The 12921-nt window shown below is 60.0% G+C and overlaps 1 non-coding gene across 4 annotated transcripts; it reads left to right on the forward strand.

Annotated features, from left to right (window-relative positions):
- The first annotated feature begins 3438 nt into the window (after window positions 1-3438).
- Window positions 3439-10742, forward strand: LOC111092420. 4 transcript variants are annotated; one of them, XR_005378921.1, is made up of 5 exons: window positions 3505-4723; window positions 4987-5187; window positions 5332-5474; window positions 5667-5845; window positions 10226-10742. It is a non-coding gene; the product is annotated as an uncharacterized LOC111092420 (transcript). The 4 variants fall into 4 exon arrangements; XR_005378920.1 differs by having other exon boundaries at window positions 3439-5187; window positions 5332-5503; XR_005378919.1 differs by having other exon boundaries at window positions 3499-5187; window positions 5667-5932.
- The last annotated feature ends 2179 nt before the right edge of the window (window positions 10743-12921 follow it).

A 12921-nucleotide genomic window follows, 5' to 3' on the forward strand; every position in this document is an offset into this window, starting at 1 on the left:
TGTGTGTGGTGTAAGAAACTGGTCCAGTTTCATTCTTCTGCATGTGGCTGTCCAATTTTCCCAGCACCATTTGTCGAAGACACTGTCTTTTTTTTTTTCCATTGGATATTCTTTCCTGCTTTGTGGAAGATTAGTAGACCATAGAGTTGAAGGTCCATTTCTGGGGTCTCTGTCACATTCCATTGATCTATGTGTCTGTCTTTATGCCAGGAACATACTGTCTTGATGATTATAGCTTTGTAACATAGCTTGAAGACTGGAATTGTGATGCCTCCAGCTTTGGTTTTCTTTTACAACATTACTTGGGCTATTTGGGGTCCTTTCCGGTTCCATACAAAAGCAAGGAATGGTTTTGAACTGAAGGCAGCCAGTGGCATTTACTTCAGTGAGCTCACAGTGGGGTTAGGGGCAGTGGAGTGTGTGAGAGAGGACAAAGCCCCTGTGTCGGGGGTCCTGAATTATATAACCTAAATCCCTTGTTGGCACAATAAGGCCAACAATGATTCTTACCTGCCTAAACAATACCTAGGGCTACAGGTAAGACCCACGAGTCTCTGGGTGGGACAGCAGCATATGGATTCCCAAGTGGGATTTTCTGAAAAACTCACCCAGTAATGGGCTCAGCCAAGCTCATTTCCTTTCAGAGAACTGAGACTTTTCATTGGTGTCATCAGATTCATTCATTACCGATGTTCATATTAAAATAATAGAAACCTCATCAACTCATAAAAGTGGGGGAAATCTCACATAATATTGGGGACAGATGTTTAACTTCAAAGCATACATAGATGTCTTGTATTTTCCAACGAAGTGGAAGCCAGACACTCTTAACAGGCCTTACCAATTAGCAGTATTCTCTCCTTACCCCCCTACCCATCGTGCAACCCACATACTGATGGCTGGATTTGCCGTGATAGATCCATGAGGTTTAAAGGACATCATCCTCTGGAGCTGGCCTCTGGTCCTACCTTGATGCTGGCCACTGCGGGTGGGTGTTCCTTGACATTACATGTCCCTCCTCCTCTGCTGAGACTAACTTTTCCCCTGCCAAGGTTCCTTGGTTTCAGTCTGAGGAAGACTTTCCATGACATTTCAGTGACCCTCCCAGCTTCCACCAAGGGGACGAGGTGTGGGAGAAGACACGAGACGGGATTCCAACCTCGGATCTACCCTTTACTGCTTCTCGAACCAGGACAAGCTCTCTGACCTGTATCTGAGCCACGGTTCTTTGAACAGTGGGAACACATGCTGTGCATATGGATCATCCATACTTACATAGCTGCTCTGCGAGGAATCAATCAGGCCACGTAGGCAAAATGCTCTGAACTGGCACACAGCTAACGCTCAGTACATGGGGGTAAGGACGCGAGCAATGCCGGCGATGTTACCTGTCAAGGATCTCCGTGTAGGTCGGGGTAGGCTGCGAGTAGCCACTCAACCACATTGAAGGAAACAAGCCGGATGAACACTTTACAGTTTATAAACTGCTTGCAAACTCATGATGAAGTGGGGCATCCATGTAGGGCAGGTGGAGCAGATCTGCACCGTGCATTTCACCACCTCCCCGGCCCCCCCACCCCCACCCCAAGGCTCCAGGTCACAGAGTAACAAGCAGGGAGCCAGGCCTGCGCAGGCTAGCCCCCTGGGGCTGAGGTCCGTCCTCTCCTGGCGCCGCCCGCAGCCGCTCCCCCTGCCTCCTGTCCTCATCTAGCCCACCCCGTCTGCCGCCTTTCCTCCCCTGTCCCCTCTGCTGGGAACAGCCCGCGTCCCTGTCTGGGAAGATCCCCCAGCCTCCAAGCCTCTGTCAACACCGCCTCTTATGTGACCTCCCCCCAGAAGCTCTGGGTAGAAATAATTTCTTTTCTAAGTCGTTACCCTTGAGCTAGTAAAGCAAAGAAGGAAATATGGTAAAGCATTTATGTAATTTTGGAGTGGGGGAAGATGAATAGTGAACTGAAGGAAGAATTGATGAAAAGAAATATTGAAACCCCAAATCCTCACACTTGGTTTCTGGAAGATGCATGTCGGAGGGCCACTGCTAGCCCTTGGCTGACAAGAAGGGACCGACCGTGTGTAAGAGTAGGGGAGCCACTGATCGTGTGCAGAGGCAGGGAAGAGGTGCGTCTAAATGTCAGGAAGGCCACAAAGTGCCTGCTATGTGCAGACATAAGAGAGTGGCTGGGTTCTGGGGAGGCTCCCCCTCTTCCCGGGAGTAGAGGACCAAGGGTACGAGGCCCCAAGACTCCTCAGGAGCATCCCACGACAGGTGGAGTCCCTGGGCTTCCCTGGACCAGCCAAGTCCTGGGGTGCTGGGGAAGCCAGGCCACTGCATGGGCGGAAATAAGGGGCCATGTGCTCGGCAGGTCTGGGTTCGACGTGATGCCGAGGGCCGGGCGGGTGGGGGGAGGTAACAAGACGACCAAGGACGATGGCCCAGCCTGCCCCCGGAAGGCCACGCAGCACCCTCGGTGGCGGCTCCGGAGTGAGGTGGGCACCCTTGGGTGGGGAAAGCCTGTGCGGGGCGAGCCCCGTCCGTGTGGCCCGCGGTTCTTCTGCGAACCTCCAGCTTCAGCCCGAGGAAACCTGCCGACAACGGGGGAGCCGTTGAATAAGCCGTTCCTTGTTTCTGGGGAGACAAGGTGGTGGCAACCGTCACCCTCGGTTATAAGGGACAATACCTTTCGTAGAGTGAGAGCCCCTGACTGCGGCCGAGGCTGCTCTGGCCAAGGAGGCCAGGCCCGGGCGGTCACCTCGTGGGGCCTCTGCCGTCCCCTGAGGCCGCGAGGGGGGCTGTGCAAAGACCCTCCCAGGAACTGGGAGCATTAAGTTGGCGTGGAAAGGACAGACCTCGCAACAGTGCCGCTGGCACAGGTGGTCACAGGTTTTGAAGACGGAGAATCCACGTCGGAATCTTCCCTCACAATGAAATACATTCCAGATGGTTTAGAGAGACGGACGTGTGGCGGATGACAAGGGAAAGGAATGTGAGGAAGCGCAGGGTGAGCGTTCCTACACTCTGGGGGGAGGCGGGACGGGGTGGGAGGCTTCCCCCAGGGGAGGGGACCCAGGATTTCTCTGCGATTCCCAGCAACGCGGCCCTTCCCTATTCTTTTTTTAAATTTTATTTATTTATTCATGAGAGACACAGAGAAAGGCAGAGACCCAGGCAGAGGGAGAAGCAGGCTCCATGCAGGGAGCCCGACATGGGACTCGATCCCGGGATCCCAGGATCAAGCCCTGGGCTGAAGGCAGCGCTAAATCACTGAGCCACCGGGCTGCCCGCAGGCCGGTTTTCTAGAAGAATCGGCGCAGGTGCAGGCAGGGCGCAGGGCGCAGGTGGCTGGCTGACCCGGCTGGGGCCCCGTGGGGGGCCGGCCTGATGGGGACGGGGGACACGGCCTCCGACTCGGGACAGGCACGGGCTCCCGTATGCCAGGCCTGAGTGCCCCGGACATCCGCCGGCTGCCTTTTCCCGGGGACCGGGTGTCGGCGGGGGCGGGAATGCCCGGGAGCCAGGCCCGGGAGGCCCCGCGATGCCCACCGTGCCCGCCAACTGCAGCCACGGGCCGGGGCGTCCAGTCCCGCTGTTGGGGGCCGCAAAATGGAACAAGCCTCCAGTATTCACACGATTTCTTTCTTGCTTTGCTGGGGGACCCGATGAGGGAGTCTCTTTGCTCTCGAGCCGGGAAAGGAGGGGAGAGGGGTGAGCGCAGGAAGTGGCCTCGCCTGGCCCCCAGGGTCGCGGCAAGCCCGAGGGTCCCCCCGAAAGCTGGGGCCTCCGATGGAGCGAAGCAGGCTGAGCCCCCGGGCGGTGTGTGGGAAGAAGGGGGTCCCGGGGCTGGGCCGGGCAGCAGGGCCTGGCAGCGTCCTCCTTCCCCAGTAGCTGCCGCTCCCGTGTGTCCTCGAGTCTGCGGAGGCCACGCAAGGGGCGCTCGTTCCCTGGGGGCTGGTTTTCATTTCCTGGGCCGACGCTGCCAGCTGTGCCCTCACGGACCAGCTGCCCGGCCTCCCACGGGACCTGCGTGCACCTGCAGGGAGCCCCCCGGATGCCCGGGGAGGACTGGGCCCCGCAGCTGTGGCTGGAGGCGGGCGTGGGGCTGAGCGGTCTGGACGTGTCACAGGAGAGATGTCCCTTCCTGGACACCTGTCCGGCGGCACCGTCCCCAGAGGCCTCCCTGATCCTCCCGCTAGCTTGGCAGCCGGCCGGTTCCCACAGACCTAGCTGTGACGGGCCGGCCCTCTAGGCTGGGGATGGATGCACGCGCGGCTGTGGTTCAGGAGGGTTCAGGAAGGTCAGTGACCGGGCAGTGGGATCGTGGAGCCGAGGGCATGAGGAACAGTAGGGTGCCCGCCGTGTGGAGGGCGTGATCCCAATCCTTCAGGGGCCAAGCAGAGCCTCGCCTGAGCCACTTCCCTCCCCGCTGGTGCTTTTGGAAGTGCTGCACCTGAGACCCCTCTCACCCTGGGATTCCTGAGAAGCCTCAGGCTGCAGGTGAACCTGCATTCCCCCGCAGAATCCTGCCCTAAACGCGAGGCGCCTTTCTTGTGGAGGAGGAGTATAATGTAGGAAGTCCTCCCGGCATCCCCCCACTTTTCTCCCCAAGAGCAGGAGGCTGGGGTGGCTCCTCTCTGCTGGTGCCCTGCCTGCCGTCCCGTCCCAGCCCCTACAGTGGACCCCAGGTCCCTCTCACTGGAAGACACCCCGACCCAAAGAGAGAGCAAGGTAAAGGCACTAACGGTGCAGGGGTGTACCCGGCCTCGGCGTGGTGAGATTTCCCCCTTGCACTATGGAAATGTTCACGTGTCTCCCCAGTCTGTCTCTCCTCCATCCCGGCACAGCCCTAGGTTTGGGGTGACGATGTCGAAGGTTTTAGGGTCACTCTACACCCCCAGAATCATCCTACAGTCCCCATCCACTGATCTGACCCCTCAGTCCACCCTCCCCGCCCTCCCTTGTGAACTGGACTCAACAGGTGGGGGGTTTAGGGGACATCATAGGACCCTGATCCACCATCCATCGATGGAAGACCCCAGCGAGGGCAGTGGAGTGGCATGAGTGTGACCCCCGGTCGCCCCCATGCCATGAGGATGAAAGTTCACATCTGTGAGGAGCCGGCAGGTGGGAGTCAGAAGAAACCCTCACTCAGACCCCAGGAAACTCCTTCAGGAGCTGCGGGAGGCGTGAGGGTGAGGACTGGCTTATGGGGGGTCCAGTCCCGGTGGAACGGATCCCAGCAAAATGAGGCAGGGGCGTCGTAGGGCGGAGTGGCTGTGAGTCTGTGGATGGGGCTCCCTCCCCACTTAGACCCAGACACGTGTTGGAATTTCCAGCCCCAGCTCCGGAGATCATGCCCTGAAACTCAGGAGTCCCCGCCCGGAAAAACCAGACAGAGGGCAAGGCGGGCCTGTCTGGCCGCAAAGAGGTCCGTACGTCGTCCTCACGTCTTCCCGGACATGGGACATCTGGCTTCCAGGTGGCAGTGCGCCGTCTGAGGGGAGGCAGGTGTGGGACCTCGGGGCCTCCAGGGGAGGTGATGGACCCGGGCATCCCGTGCCAACTGCCCCGAGGTCCCCCGGTGCCCCCCTAGAGTCTGGACATCCAGACAGATGATGGGGCGATCGCACAAGATGGGCGATTTCAAAAATAGACCGTTTGGCAACAACAGTTTAGGTTTACAGAAACATCACAGAGGTGGTACGGAGCTCCCGTATGCCCCACACCGACGGCGCGTTTCGGTCTCCCGTCTCCCGTCTCCCACCTCGTGGGCCTTGGTGGCTTCTCTGCGGCGGAAGGCACGGCTGTCCGGGCTGGCCCTGCGACCAGTCCACGGCGAGGGCCTCGTTGGTGAGGCGACATCTGTGCGGCCCTCCGCTAACACCCAGATGTTGTGTCCCCCCTCCCTGGCCAGGGAGCCAGGCCGGCACAGCACCGGTGGGCATGGCTGGGCCTCCCCCGGGAAGGAGGGGCGAAGGGCAGGGGAGCACACGGGTGCCCTGGCGGGGAGTGAGGGGCACCCCTCATCCGGGTGGCCACCTCAGTGTTTCTGGGGACCTGGGTTGTCCCGGACTGGGCGACGGAGACTGTCAGGGGCTCTTCTGGTTCTTGCCATCAGCACCTGTCACTCGGCCCTCTCTGCCTGGCGAGGCTCGTCTCCCCCATGTGGGGAGCCCCCCGTGTGTGGGCTCCTGGGGCTGCTCCATTCTCCCGAAGCCCGGCGCCGGAGATGGAGTGCGCGGCCGGGTCAGGACGGCTCAGTGACGGGGGCGGGGGGGGGGGGGTTGCCCATGGTCTTCTTTCCCAGAAGGGGATGCTTGCTGGGGGCTGCATAACGACCCCCCAACATGTCCCCATCCTTATCCCTGAACCCCACAATGCTGCCCCAGACGGAGAGGGACTTTGCAGGTGTGCCTCAGGTAAGGGTGCGCAGGTGGGCGATGATCCGGGTTTTCCAGGAAGGCACAGTCTAATCAGGGGGTCCTCGTGAGACAAGGCGAGAAGGTCGCAGGGACAAAGCCGTGCGACAGTGGGAGCAGGGCGAGAAGAGCCACTGCGGTGGGGGACATGGCCGAGGACCCCCAGCCCCACCCCTGCCGCTGGCTTTGCCCCGTAAAGCTCAGTTCAGGGGTCTGACTTCCGAGCTTGGGTTGTTCCGGCCACCAGGTCTGTGTAACTGGGTGCGGCGGCGGCAAGAGGAGGCTACGGCGGCCTCCATATAACCTGTTAGATGGCTTTATGCATTTTTAAAAAATTATAGACTGTTCCGTGCGCACATCGCTGGTGCTCCCGGGGCATTCACACGAGGCAGTGCGGGCCAGCGGGGCAACACCGCCACCGCCCCGCGGGCAGGTACTGGTCGCCCGTGTCGTAGTGCAGACAGGGAGGCTGGGGAGGCCGAGCGCCCTGCTCAGGGACACAGAGCCACACAGGCCACGCAGCGGAGCCCCTGGCCGGGCAAGCGGCTACGGGTCCTTCCTGGGCAGCGTCCTCCAGGCCTTTGGATGGGCTCCCACGCACCCGCGGCTGAGCCAGCAGCCTGGGGGGAGGGCAGGGCAGGGGGCTCCAGGACAGAGAAGCCTCCAGAAGAGCCCAGCTAGCCCGAGGACAGTGTGACGTGGCAGGGGGCCCTGGGAGGGCTGTCACACAAGCAGAAGACGTCTGTTCCTACGCATATTAACTCTGCTCCAAGGGGGAGACCCACGAAGAGGGAGGCAGGGCAGGCTAGGGTGCGCGGGGTGGCCCCGCAGCTGACCCCAGGGCAGGGTGCCCCGGGAGCCTGCGGGCTTGCGGGTGATGGTGCTCTCTGCTCCTGGTTGGTCCCCGCGCCCCGCGGCACACCCAGAACAAGGATGCTAAGGGACGTGTCCCCACATGGGGAGCGGGAGGGGACGCTGCTGGGGACAAGGATCGGGATTCCCATCAAGGCAGCAGGTGCAGCGCTGGCCTCGCAGGCTGCAGGTGGTGGGGCGCAGGGACCTATGTGCCAGGTCTCCCCAGCGCTGCCCGCTCCCTGCTCCCCTGCCGCTGGCACCGGGGACATCCTGGAGAAGGACTCGGAAAGCATCGAAGGAGGACCCTCAGGACACCTTGGGGCTCACCCTGCAGCCTAAAGCTCCAGGGCGCCTGTGTCTGGTCCTGAGAGGCCTTTCCAGGGGCTTCCCTCCGGCCCTCCTGCCCTGGCCTCCTGCTCCCGTGGACACACTTGGAGCTCAGGTCCCCTTGCAGCCCTGGGGACCCTCGGTGGCAGAGGGACAGCGGGCCAGAGGGGTAGAGAATGAGGGGGTCAGAGGGACAGAGGGGCAGAGGGGCTCCGAGAGTTGAGAGAGACGGAGGCGCGGGTGTCAGAGGGAGGAGGCGGGCAGCAGGCGGTGGTCAGAAGCCCAAGCGCCGGCCTGTACGGGCGAGTCCAACGGGTTCCCCGCTTTCATGTGTGGTCTCCAGTGTGTCATCTGGGAGCACTTTGCAGCGTGGCGAGCTGCGTGTCGTGAGGGACCGCGGGCCAAGGTCCCCTGCTCTGGTGGTGGTCACGGCTTTCTCGGCCCGACCTTTCCCGAGGACGGAGGACACGCGTTTCGAGCAAGAGATGCCTTCCTCCGCCCGTTCGCTCGGGTTCGTGGAGCCCCTGTCGTCAGGCCGCAGCCCCCGCCTCGCCCCCCCGTCTCTCCTGGAGCCGGGGAGCCTTGCCCTCCCCTGCCCTGCGTGCCACACACACGCACGGTGCACATGCACTGCACACACGTATGCTGCACACACCGTACGCTGTACACTATACACACACACACACACACGCCATATAGCACACGCTGCACACACCCAGCACACGTGCTGCGTGCACTGCATGCTGCAATTGTACACACACTACATGCTGCACACATGCATGCTGCACACACACTACACACATGCACACCACACACACACACCATACACTGCATCTGCACACACACCGCATCTGCACACACGCATGTTGCACACACACAGTGCACATCACACACACGCATGCTACACACACACTGAACACATGCATACCACACACCACACCACACACTGCAACTGCACACACACATGCTGCACACACACAGTGCACAACACACACACACGCATGCTGCACACACACCACACACTGCATCTGCACACAGTGCACAACACACACACGCATGCTGCACACACCACACACTGCATCTGCACACATGCATGCTGTGCACACACACACTGCACACAACACACACAACACACACTGCAACTGCACACACACATGCTGCACACATGCATGCTGCACACATGCACACCACACACACACACCACACACCGCATCTGCACACACGCATAAGCTCTATCCAAAGTCCTTTGTTCTCTGTCCTAGAGCTTTTGTGCCTGCGTATGCCTTTCTCTACTTTGTGTTTATCAAGAGGTTTTTGGCTTCTTATTATGCATCTTGATCCTCTCTCGTGACTTCTCTCCTCAGTTCTCACGGCTCCAGCCAGATTGTGAATTTTCCGGGGTCTGAGTTTCTGGCTTCTTTTCCTATTAGGAGCGCCTTCTTCTGCAGCCAAATTGGTGTTTGCGTCTGGGGCAGAGGAGGGATCTCAGATGGTGCTGACCTGCTCACCCTCATCTCCCCAGATCCCTTTTTCCATCCCTGGTACCCTCTTCCCTCCCCTATGATCCCCTACCCACACACAACACACACTGTGAGGGTTATTTGCTTTGTGGCTGGTTTTCATTTTATAAGGCGTGAGGACGTACTAATGCCCCAGTGCATGAGGTCCGGTGTGGGCTGAAACCCATGCAGTCGCACCCCCATGTCTAGTGCCTCGAACCCCAAACAGACCTCCATGCGCTGACAGTGATGTCTTGTCAAGGGGGTCCTAGTGTGTTAGGGTCAGCGTGGTAGCTGAGAGGAGAAAACCCCAAGGCTGGGGCGTCTCCAAGCCGCCCAGCCGGCTGAGCTCTGCAGGGCTGCCCTCCACGGTCCTCCTTCAGCCCTCACCAAAGGTCTTGCATGAGACAGGACCTTTTACACTTTCTGGAACTCATGGACTCCAGTGTCCAAGGGATTAAAATGCTGGCCCATGGCTCAGAAACAATTCTGGGAAGAAAGCTATTTCTCCTTTTTGGACACATGCTGCACTTCCTCCGGAGTCTGTTGGAACCCGCGCACAACCTGAAGAGGACACATCTTGGCTCCATTCTGCAACGAGTCTTTGAGCAACCAAGCTCTTGCGAGTTGCCTTGGATGGTCTACGCCACACAGCGTGGCCAGCTGGCAGCGAAACACTCACGTTAGCAGAAATGCTTGTTTTGCTGAGTTTGAATTTTTTAAAACCTGATTCCTACTCGGCCGACTCGTGTGTGTGAACCACAGAGGAGCAGGCGTGGCGACTTTATTTCTCCTTTGTGTCTCTTCTGGAACAGGAAAGGCCCTGTGAGGCCCACCGTGTGTGTGTCTGTGTGTCTCTGTGTGTGTGTCTGTGTGTGTGTGTGTGTGTGTGTGTTGGTCATTTGGGAGGGTAAACATTTGGAATTTAGTCGGTTGCCTTTTTTTCTTAGATGTTGAGCGGGACTACAAAAACTCCAACAAAGAAAGAAACATATTCCTAACCCAGACACACAGAGTCTCAAACTTTAAAGATTATTCTAGAACCGGAAACCAAAAATTGCTTAACTCTTATAATAGATGCATTTGAAGTAAATTAAAAAAACTTAATCCAAGCCTCTTTTCTCTGCAAGCTGAAGAAAACCATCTGTTTCATCAGGCTGGCTCTGGAATGCTGTGCGGCTGGGTCTGAAGCCCCCGGTTGCAGCCCCCCAAAGCCACGCACCCGACTCCAACAAAAGAAGCACAGAATAGGAACCGCTCGCGGGCTGCCAAAGCCGCCTTTCCCGGGCGGAGCGGGGCAGTGGTCACTTGGCAGGAGTGAAGGTCTCGCTGCCTGGAGTCGTACTTGGAGGAGCACGGAGTTGGTTCGGTTGCTCTGGAGGCCCGTGGAAATGAACGTGACCTGCATGTGGAAGGCGCGGCTCCCGGCTGCGTGGGCCGTGGGCTGTGGCCGGGCTGTGGCAGCAGAAGACGCAAAGGGACTGAGTGTCCAGCTCCCAGCTCCAGCCCTCAGGGGCCCCCGGTGACAGTTCCTCGGCATCACTCTGATCCCGACTGAGTGGGGTGTTCACATTGTGAAATGAGCTGCGTGGCTGACCTGAATGAATCCTTACCTAGCGAATTAAAAAAAAATTTTTTTTGAACTAATGACAGAGTCAGTAATTATAGACCCTGCACAAACGTGGGTCCCCGTGGACGCGTCTCCCGGCGGAGGCACCTGCACAGCTTTGGTGGTTGGACTGTGGGGACCAGGAGCAGGGAGGGGGCTGCAGGCGGCGTGGGGGGCCCGGCGGGAAGCGCCAGGCAGCGGCCCGCGGGTGAGACGCGCAGGGATGGGGGCGCAGTTTATCGGCACTTCTCTCTTTTTTTTTCTTTTTAAGGATTTTATTTATTTATTCCTGAGAGACACAGAGAGAGGCAGAGACACAGGGAGAGGGAGAAGCAGGCTCCACGCAGGGAGCCCGATGCGGGACTCGATCCCCGGACCCTGGGGTCATGCCCTGAGCCGAAAGCAGACGCTCAACCGCTGAGCCCCCAGACGTCCCATCGGCACTTCTCTGGACTACTCTTCCTTCTCGCGGCTTCTTCCTTTCCTCCTGCTTCCAAACATCCTCCCAACGGCCAGCACCCACGCTCACCACTCCCGCCACCCCACGGCCTCGGGGGATGCGGGGTAAGCCTGGGGGGCCCGGCAGGAGGGGTGCTTTGCTTTTGCTCCTGGCCGCTGTGCGTAGCCCCCCGCCCGGCTGAACCGAGCCCTGCAGCGCCCGGCTTTCTCCCGACGCCAGGCTCCCCCGCGGCCTGGCCTCCCCGACCGCCCCCGGCTCGGCCGCCCGGCCCCGCTGGCCCGCGGAGGCTGCACGTCCCTCGGGCACCTCAGGTCACGCACAGTCCAAAGCCACTCTGTGCGGTCCGGCCAGGGCTTCCCGGGGTGAACCCCACCCCCGCCGCATCCCCTGCACCTGCCCGCCACGGCCCCGGGCGCCTCTCACGCTTCCTATCCCGCTGGCTTCTGCGTGGGACCAATGAGATATGGGGCCGCCGCTCGTTCCTGCTTCCGGCTCGCACCCCGACTTTGCTGCCTGTTGTGCTGGTGCCTCCCCTGTGCCCCTTCCGTGTTCCACAGAGCGAGCCTGTCCCCGTCTTATTTTCGACACTTGAGGGCCGTTTGGTGCTTATTAGAGACGCATGTGACTCTTCACCAACATAGCCCCGTGCCTGTTGTTTGGACCCTTGCATCTTATGGGTCCCCAGACCCCTTCCATCTCCGCCCTCCAGCTCTCCGTTGTTTGCTTTGAAGGTTTTCTCTTCCTTCCTTGCAGCTTCTTTCTTCTCCGCTCTCTTGCTGTGGCACGCGCCTGCCTGGCTACCATCCCGGGGGCAGAGCGCAGCCTGTGTGTACCCCTCCATGGCCGGCCTTCTGGCACAAGGTGTCGGGCCGAATGTGTCCTGTCCTGGTCACCTCCACAGAGCAGTTCCCTACGCGCCTGTGTGGCTGGGGACCGGGGCAGCTGGAGCGCACCTGCCACACGCCCCTCAGACCTGGATGGGGGGCGGGCAAGCACCTGGCCTCTGCCCAGGACCTTGAACCTTGCAGGCCTTGGTCTTGGGGTTCCTGCAGTCCCGGGGGTGGGACACCTGCTGACCCCAGGCTGGAGGTGGTGTTTCCCATCCAACCCCTGGACCGTCCTGGTCATTACAGGTGTAATGCACCCGGGGCCCAGCCAGAGGTCTGGGGGTGAGGAGGCTGGTGAGCAAGCAGGGCCAGGACGGTTTCCAGTCTTGTCCATGATGGGGTGGCCCCTTTGGCAGCATAGATGCCGGTGGGCACGGCCCTCCAGGCCTCCTCCTGCCCTGGGTCCTCCAAGCACAGCGGCCCTTGGTCACCACCTGGGCATTGATGAGACTCTCTGGACCTGCTCTCAGAGCTGTGACCCCTATCAGTCCTCCAGGGGTGGGCCCTCTGTGTGTGCACCCCACCCTGGGCCCCGGGGTGGGGCTCAGAGGCCGTGTCCCTGGGAAGCTGGCCTTGGCCTCTCTGGATGCCCCGAGCCTCCTGCACAGTGGACCGTGTCAGGGGCAAAGTTCACGCTGGCCTTGCAATGGGCTGAATGTCTGTGTTCCCTCAAATTCACACACTGAGACCATAAGCCCCAGGGTGATGGCCTTCGGGAGGTGAGGCCAGGATCCCACGAACGGGATTGGTGCCCTTAGGAAAGTGGCTCCTGAGAGCTCCCTGCCACCCTCCGCCGTGGGAGGAAATAGAGAGACTGCCCTCTCGGAACCCGGACACGGGTCCTTACCAGACTCTGAACCCGCTGGCGCC

Source organism: Canis lupus, chromosome 25 (assembly GCF_011100685.1).
Source record: "Canis lupus familiaris isolate Mischka breed German Shepherd chromosome 25, alternate assembly UU_Cfam_GSD_1.0, whole genome shotgun sequence".
In the NCBI taxonomy this organism is placed as follows: Eukaryota; Metazoa; Chordata; class Mammalia; order Carnivora; family Canidae; genus Canis; species Canis lupus.